The following is a 9,619-nucleotide window of genomic DNA, read 5'->3' as shown; positions in this document are numbered from 1 at the left end:
GCACTCTTGGATCTACTTTGCCTGGGAACCAAGTGGGCAATTATGCACTGATCCAATTTGACTATTCTTTTAATCTTGGCATTTGAAGATTACTGAATCAGGAAGAATTAAGGGTAGTACCTGGTGAATTCAAGTGTAGAAATCAAGTTGGTTCTGGATTTGAGTCATTCCTATTCTGATGGGTAACTATTATGGACAAATTACACCAGAGAGGCAGTGAAGGGAATAGCAGAACAGCTAGATGCCAGCAGCAGAATGGCATGAGAAAATAAAATGGCTTTGTATAGTTGTTAGCAGAAAAAGGAATAATGTGTTACACTTGGAGGTAGTTGTACCTTCACTCATAGCACAGTCCATTCAGAAGAATTAGCAGAAAACTTGCGGATTTCTGAAGTTCAATCAAATCCATTGACTAAATGGCTAGTCTTGTTTTAGAAAATGGAATCACAATCCTCATCTTGACCTTCTTAACGGCCTTTGCTAGAATATTAACAATAGCAGGGGGCTACTCTGTGTAAGGAGAGTGTATAGAGGATAATAGATTTTTATGAAGAGCGATATAAAAAAGTAATAGCCAAATTTGAGGGGTTAGAAAAGAATGAAGACACCAAATTATGGACTTTTAAAAAAGGGAGAGGTTTTGAGAATTGGATCATTATTTAGTTTCCATGGTTATGAAAAATTGAAGAAAGAAAACCTAAATTAGAAAATTGAAACATAAGAAATAGGAGGCTGTCCACAAGAACATCAAAGAATGTATTCAGGGGTGATGGTCTTAGACTTGAAAAAGGACCCTTTGGACTCTGCCCTCTTCCCCTTCATAGTTACCATTCCCTATAAGAATGGAAGCTCCTTGGGGGCAGAGATTGAGTATGTAATAAGAGGTGAAGATTCACATTCTTTAACTTCACTACTGCCCAATTAATGGGGAATTATTGTGATATGGGAGCCACCTGGAACCTTTCCCAATAAGATCAGGAGTGAAACAAGATTGCCCACTATCACCGTTACTATTCAATATTGTATTAGAAATGCTAGTTTTGGCAATAAGAGTTGAGAAAGAGATTAAAGGAATTAGAGTAGGCAATGAGAAAACCAAATTATCACTCTTTGCTGATGATATGATGGTATACTTAAAGAACCCCAGAGATTCTACTAAAAAGTCATTAGAAATAATCCACAACTTCAGCAAAGTTGCAGGATACAAAATAAACCCACATAAGTCATTAGCATTCTTATATATCACTAACAAAATCCAACAGTCAGAGTTACAAAGAGAAATTCCATTTAAAGTAACTACTGATAGTATAAAATACTTAGGAATCTATCTGCCAAAGGAAAATCAGAAACTTTATGAGCAAAACTACAAAACGCTTTCCACACAAATTAAGTCTGATCTAACCAATTGGAAAAATATTAAATGCTCTTGGATAGGGCAAGCAAATATAATAAAGATGACAATACTACCTAAACGAATCTATTTGTTTAGCGCTATACCAATCAGACTCTCAAAAAACTATTTTAATGACCTAGAAAAAATAACAACAAAGTTCATATGGAAAAACAAAAGGTCAAGAATTCAAGGGAATTAATGAAAAAAAAAAATCAAATGAAAGTGACCTAGCTGTACCAGATCTAAAATTATATTATAAATCAGCAGCTAAGAAATAGATTAGTTGATCAGTGGACTAGGTTAGGTTCCAAGGACAAAACAGTCAATAACCTTAATACTTAATATAGTGTTTGACAAACCCAGAGACCCTAGCTTTGGAGATAAGAACTCACTGTTTGACAAAAATTGCTGGGAAAATTGGAAATTAGTACGGCAGAAACGAGGCATTGGCCCACACTTAATACCTTACACCAAGATAAGGTCAAAATGGGTACATTACCTAGGCATAAAGAACGAGATTATAAATAAATTAGAGGAACACAGGATAGTTTACCTCTCAGACCTGTGGAAGAGGAAGGAATTTATGATCAAAGAAGAACTAGAGATCATTACTGATCACAAAATAGAAAATTTTGATTATATCAAATTGAAAAGTTTTTGTACAAACAAAACTAATGCAGACAAGATTAGAAGGGAAGCAATAAATTGGGAAAACATTTTTACAATCAAAGGTTCTGATAAAGGTCTCATTTCCAAAATATATAGAGAATTGACTCTAATTTATAAGAAATCAAGCCATTCTCCAATTGATAAATGGTCAAAGGATATGAACAGACAATTCTCAGATGAAGAAATTGAAACTATTTCTAGCTATATGAAAAGTTGCTCCAAGTTATTATTAATCAGAGAAATGCAAATTAAGACAACTCTGAGATACCATTACACACCTGTCAGACTGGCTAGAATGACAAGGAAAGATAATGCGGAATGTTGGAGGGGATGTGGGAAAACAGGGACATTAATACATTGTTGGTGGAATTGTGAATACATCCAACCATTCTGGAGAGCAATTTGGAACTATGCTCAAAAAGTTATCAAACTGTGCATACCCTTTGATCCAGCAGTGTTACTACTGGGCTTATATCCCAAAGAGATCTTAAAGAAGGGAAAGGGACCTGTATGAGCAAGAATGTTTGTGGCAGCCCTCTTTGTAGTGGTCAGAAACTGGAAACTGAGTAGATACCCATCAACTAGAGAATGGCTGAATAAATTGTGGTATATGAATATTATGGAATATTATTGTTCGGTAAGAAATGACCAGCAGGATGATTTCAGAAAGGCCTGGAGAGACTTACGAACTGGTGTTGAGTGAAATGAGATGAACCAAATCAATTCCAATGGAGCAGTAATGAACTGAACCAGCTACACCCAGCGAAAGAATTCTGGGAGATGACTAAGAACCATTACATTGAATTCTCAATCCCTATATTTTTGCCCGCCTGCATTTTGGATTTCCTTCACAGGCTAATTGTACAATATTTCAGAGTCCGATTCTTTTTATACAGCAAAGTAACGGTTTGGTTGTGTATACTTATTTTGTATTTAATTTATACTTTAATATATTTAACATGTATTGGTCATCCTGCCATCTAGGGGAGGGGGTGAGGGGAAAGAGGGGAAAAATTGGAACAAAAGGTTTGGCAATTGTCAATGCTGTAAAATTACCCATGCATATAACTTGTAAATAAAAAGCTATTAAAAAAAATACCTTAGTACGATTACATCATTATAGCACCCAAAGTATGTGCCAACTAGAGAACTATTATCACATCACATTGAGCAAGTGCTAATTCTAAGCACCCTGCCATTGATATGTAAATGCCTCTCTTTTAAATCCCTTGTAAATATCCCTTGCTTCAAGTAGAACACAGGAGGTCATGCCCTCCTTGACAGAGGAGAGGCACCAAAAGGAGATGGGGAACCAAACCAGACATTGTCAGCAGGTTCCCTCTGGGCTGAAGGATCTTACACCTTAACCAGAGTTCTCCCACTATCTGCAACCCTCTACAGGTAATCAGACAAGGGATTTAGCCTTTAGGATAGGATATAAAAGAATGCCTTTGGAGTTTCAAAAATGTGTCAACTCACTTAGGCACCATTCATGCAATAATACAAAATAAAATCTTTTGTGCATTCATCAGTGAGTTCCAGTGAAGTTCTTGGTAAGACATTTTGTTTCTTACAATCTAACTTTGGATAGAAAATAATATCTATATCCAGAGAGAACTGAGATTGAATGCTGATAAAAGCACTATCCTCATCTTCCCCCCCCCCTTTTTTTTCCTTCTATATGACTCATATGGAAATACGTAAAAAATGAATGTACGTGTATAACCTAAATAAACAAGAAATTTTAACATGATCAAAATAAAACATGCTTTCTTCCTCCTTAAGCAAATCTTTTTTCCCCCATTTTGCTTCTATTGTTATCAACATTCTCACAGTTAGCAAAGTGAAAAACTATGGAATTTTCATTCTAAAATTTCATCTCCCTTAATTTCTATATTGAAACAGTAAAGAACCACTATTAGTTCTATAAAATGTCTCAGATTTATATATCTTTTCCATTTCCATGTCACCATACTAGTTCAGACTTTTTGGCCTGTTGCAACAACCTTCTAACTTAATTCCCTACTTCTAATCTCTATCCTAATTCATCACCTAAAATTACTAGACATCTTCAACCACTACTTTGTTCAAGACATTAATCTGGATATAAAACATATGGAGAAATATGCTACTTATGATACCCTATCTCAGTTGACTAACTCATTAGAATCAATTTTATTTGCCAATGTGAAGAAACTAACTGCTAAAGTCTAAAGACTTGTTTTCAATTTTATGGAAGTAAAAAATTAAGGATCTGACTCCTTTAAGAGATGGACCATATTGTAAAATGGCAATAAAGTATAAACATTGGGTAGGTAGGGGAAATCTTTAGATAATACATCCCTTTCTACCCAATTCTTGTCCCCTTTTGTAAAAGAGTGAATAGTTTACTGATATTGCTTTGTTCTCATCTTTCTATTCTGTTTTCTTTATAGGTTCATTATCCACTTCATGATCCTTTATCATGGATATACCCCCCAAGGTTTTGACCTGGATTTCTCTTCTCTCTTTACACTTTATGAAATCTCATCAGCAACTTTGGTTAAGTTTACCTCTCATATCCATCTAAGATGAATGATTTCCAGATCTATTAATTAGCTCCTGGTTTCTTTCCTGAGTTTCATTCCCAAATACCTAATGAGCATTTCCAAGGCATAAATCACTTTTTCCACCCAGAACCACTCTTATTTTGAACTGTCCAATTTTTAAGGGTTCCATTATACCAAAACAAAAAATTGCAATTATCAGCCATCTTCAATTTTTTTCCTTCAAATCACATATTACCCAATCAATTTTATGTTCACATTTTTCTCACTTGCACCAGTTGCTTTTTCTCTACTCATGCCATCACCCTAATAAAAGGTGTTCACCACCTTTTGCCTGGATCATTGCTAGTTTCCTAATTAGTCTATCCAATTTAAGTTTCTCCCCTTTTTAATCAAGCTTCCTCATAACTGCTAAAATGATTTTTCCCCTAAAGTACAATCCTAAGCGTGCCATTCTGATTCATTTTATTCATAATAGCTCCCTATTATTTTTAAGATCAAATACATACTCCTTTTATAATCTGATTCCAACCTTTCTTAGCTTATTTTACATTGCCATCTTAAGTATTATGTTCCAGTCACTGGCCTTGTTGCTCTTTGATATACACAAGACTTAGCATAGACTTTTCCTATCTCCCAGAGTCCCTAGTTTCTTTAAAGTTCAGTTTGTGTTACTTTGTAAATAAAGCCTTTCCTAAACCTAGCTGTTACCTTCCCTTCTCACTCCCCCCCAAAAAAAACCTTCAATACTTATTTATACATACATACATATACATATATATACATAAATGTCTCCTCCATAACTCCTAGCAGGAAATTTTGTTTTGTTTTCATGTAAATCCAGCAATTTACACTTTACACTGTATATAAAAGGTACTTTTGCTGATTGCTGAAGATAGGTTGAGCCAGGGTGGAAACTGGGAACTTGAAGCAACAGTCTAGCTACTCACTTTGCCTGGACTCAACTCTAAGGATAAACATGCTCTGACTCCCTTATGTTCTTTCAATCACAATAATATTGATTTTTTTTGTCATAGTATAAACTCCATTCCCCAAACTCCCAATGTCCCATTCCAGATCTGTTCTAACCTTACCCATCTGCAATCATATTGTGCTCTTGGAATGCCAGCTTTCTAATTAAGAAATTTCCATCTGAAAACTAAGAAATTTCTATCTGTTTTCTCACTCCCATCTTTTGATTCTATGATCTTAGTTCCCTCTTATTAAAATTATATCTCAAGTGAATATAGGAGTATACTGTTGGAAATATTGTGGGTTTGGTTTCAGACCACCACAAAAAAGCAAGTATCATAATAAAGCATCACACAAATTTTTTTGGTTTCTCAGTTTATGTTATGTTTACTCTATATTAAGTGTGTAATAGTATTATGTCTTACAAAATAATGTACATACCTTAATTGAAAAACATTTTATTGCTAAAAAATGCTAACCATAATCTGATTCATAATTTTTTTTGCTAGTAGAAGGTCTTGTCTAATATTGATGGCTGCTGACTGATAAGGGTAATGGTTGTTGAAAGTTGGGGTATTTGTGGCAATTTCTTACAATAAAACAAAAATGAAGTTTGTTGTTTCAAGTCACTCTTCCTTTCACAAAATTTTTTTCTGTAGCAGGAAAAAATGTTTGATTGCATTTTACCTACAGTATAACTTCATCCAAAAATTGGAGTTAATCCTCTTCAAACCCTGCTTCTGCTTATGTTTACAACATAAACTCAGTTTATGTAATTTTCTTCAATATGGTTTTTTCAGAGTACAGGGAGGCCCAAATATAGGGAAAGGAACAGGGAAACAACTAATCAGCGAAGCTGTCAGACACATGCAACATTTATCAATTAAGTTCACCATCTTATTTGGGTGCAATTTGTGGCACCCCAAAACAACTATAATAGTAACATTAAAGATAACTCATTGATCCCAGAAATAATAATGGCAATGAAAAAGTTTGAAATACTGAATTACCAAAATGTGAGAGACATGATGTATAAGCTATTGGAAAAATGGTACCAACAGACATGCTTGATCCATAGAACCTTCAATTTGTATAAAAAATAAAAAAAGCAAAACAAGAAATCCTATAATATCTGTGAAATGCACTACTAGCCATACTTACTATTATTTTTCCTCTCTTCTTGCCCACACTCATCATGGTGGGGATAAACACAAACTAAGCATGAAACATCTATTTATCATTCTTAAGATTGGCAACTGAAGACATATAAGAGAAACTTAAAATCATTTTTAAGCAAAAAATGAGGCCCTCTCTTTAGCTGACTGGGACCTGATAGGACAAGTCCTCTCATAATTGCAGGTTTACCCAATTTAGTACTTCCTCATCTCTCAAGAATAATTCTTGAATACCTATATCCCCTTTAACCATTTGCAAATTCATCCTAGGAAAATCTATTTACCTATTTCTTCTCACTTCAAATCTATCAGTTCAGTCCAGTCTCATGAATTTTTAATTACTATTTAAAATTCAGGATGAGATCCAAAGTATCCTTTGTTCTCAAAATTTCATTATTATGCCACCACTATACTAGTCTTCCTTTTATTCAGTTATTTACTTTTTGTATGTGGGAAATCTAGCATATTTACTCAATTACTTTCTTGAAAAGACTTGAGAAATGTGTTCAGGAATAATGAATTAACTCATCTTCATTAATAACATTTGTTTTCATTATTAAAAGATTATTCATTCTGAAATTCTTCTGTATATGGAAGACAGGAACATTCTACCTGTGATATGATCTTTATGGGAGAATGTTATTTTATAAAGAATTATTATAATTCAATTACATATAGTATACAATTACTATACTTACAATCACTATAACTGCAGTACAATACAGGAAGGGCAAAGTACTAAAATTCTGATCAATCCACAGTATCTGACCTACTATGCACAAAAAAAGAAATCTGTATTCTTTTAGCAATTTTCTCAGCCTTTTTTTTTAACTTCTAGATGATAAATATCTTCCTAAATAAGTCATTTGAGTCAATTTCCTCTGATTTTATATAAACTAGCTTTTGGAATTAAAAGGTTCCCAATAGCCATGGTTACAGAAAAACCAAGGTTTGTATACTTGATAAACCTAATATTGTTTTATTCCAAAGTTAATGATCACATGTTGGAATATATCCATAATTTCAAAAATATTAACAAATTTTATACATTCTATTAACAAGCTAATTCAAAATAATTTTATAAAATATATTTCTGGCTTTTATATTTATTTCTAATTACATCAAGCTATTTAGACAGGATGCTTAATGGCTTTTCTTTCTGCATAGCATTTGCAAAATGCAAGGTTAAATATCTTGAAAGAAAAAAATAACTATACTCTGCAACAAATTACAGCTTTCATTACAGATGACCATCAATAAAAAAAACTCAGAGATAATCATTTTAACAACTATATCCCAAAACCTTTTGATGCTATAAACTCCAAGAATACTTAACTTCCAAAATAAAATTTAATAAGTTAAAAAATGAATATAACTAGGTAGCAAATAACTTTTCTTCCTTCTTTTCAGTATTTTAATTCAATGACCATTTCTTTTCAAGTAGTAATAAATTTATCTTCCCGAACTGCAAAAGATAAAATCATAAACGATTTCATGTTAGTCTGTTGCAAAGGACATGAAGTATATATGTTAAAAAACGTAGTGACTACATCTAGAACTATTCAGGAAATATAGTTACAGAGATATCAGTATTTCTAAAGCTTTAATTAACTCATTTGGACTAAAAATGCCAGAATCTAACCACTAACTTAAAAAAAAAAAAAAAGGCAACTAGCATCCATTAAGTATTTAAAAAATAATGAATTTTTTAAAAAAAATTTCAAACTCTGAAGTGAAATTTTACAAAGTGATATTAACTATGAGCCAAAGTAAACAGAGAAGAATAAAATATAATGGCTTCCATAGGCCATTGAAATAAACCCTCCACAGCACACTACTGAGCATTATTTCTGGCATACTGCACAGTCTATCTCACCAGATTATGTGGTAATTCTAGAACACAGTATCAAAGATTTAGAGTAGAAAGGAGATCTCAGAGATAACTTAGTCCAAGCCCTTCATTTTAAAAAGGCCCACAAGGGTAAAAGAATTTGCCTAAGATATAAAAGAGTAGACATCACAGGTGGGGTCTGCCAAATCTTTAAGCTTTAGGCTTTAGGCTCTAAGACAGTGACATAGACTTAAGACATAGATATATAGCTGGCTAAATTTTAAAGTAACCTGGTAAAGAAAAAAATGACCTTTATTGGTATTCAGGGTGATTTTAGAAATACTATTTTTAGTTAAGTTGAATAAAAATAATCCTATAGATTTTAAATGTTACACATAAAGTATATACTGAGGCAGCCAAATGATACAGTGAATAGAACAGAATTTGTGTCTGGAAAATGTAAATTCAAATTTTTCCTCAGACTGCTAGTAGCTATGATTTTAGGTAAGTCATTTCATCTCTTAGCCTTAGTTTCCTCATCCACAAAATGGGATAATAGCACCTACTTTACTGGTTGTGGTGAGGATCAAATGGGACAATTTGTGTAAAGCATTTTGCAAACTTTAAAGAATTACATAAATGCAAGTTATTGTTTTTATTATTACATATAGTATAAGTAAAAATAAATTAATAATTTATAAGTTTGTTAACTAAAACAGCTGTCAAATGTACTTAAGTGTAGCAATGAACACTGTCTTTAAAAATGTACAAACTTGTGAAATTCTAAAGACAATCATACACAAAATAAATGGTAGATTTTTTTCTTCTTATAATAAAAACAAGGGCATTATATTACCTTAAAAAAAAAAACCCTCACTTTTATAACCTTGAACCAAGCTAAAATCTATATATTTTCTTATAACTTTTTTTGTTTCATCATTTCAAAAAGCATATTTGATCATAAAAAGGCAAAACATAGATATAGGCTAATCTTACTTTTCCTAAATTAAGACATGATCTAAAAATTCTTAAG

Source organism: Sarcophilus harrisii, chromosome 2 (genome assembly GCF_902635505.1).
Source record: "Sarcophilus harrisii chromosome 2, mSarHar1.11, whole genome shotgun sequence".
Classification (NCBI taxonomy): Eukaryota; Metazoa; Chordata; class Mammalia; order Dasyuromorphia; family Dasyuridae; genus Sarcophilus; species Sarcophilus harrisii.
Note: the sequence above shows the minus strand (reverse complement) of the source record.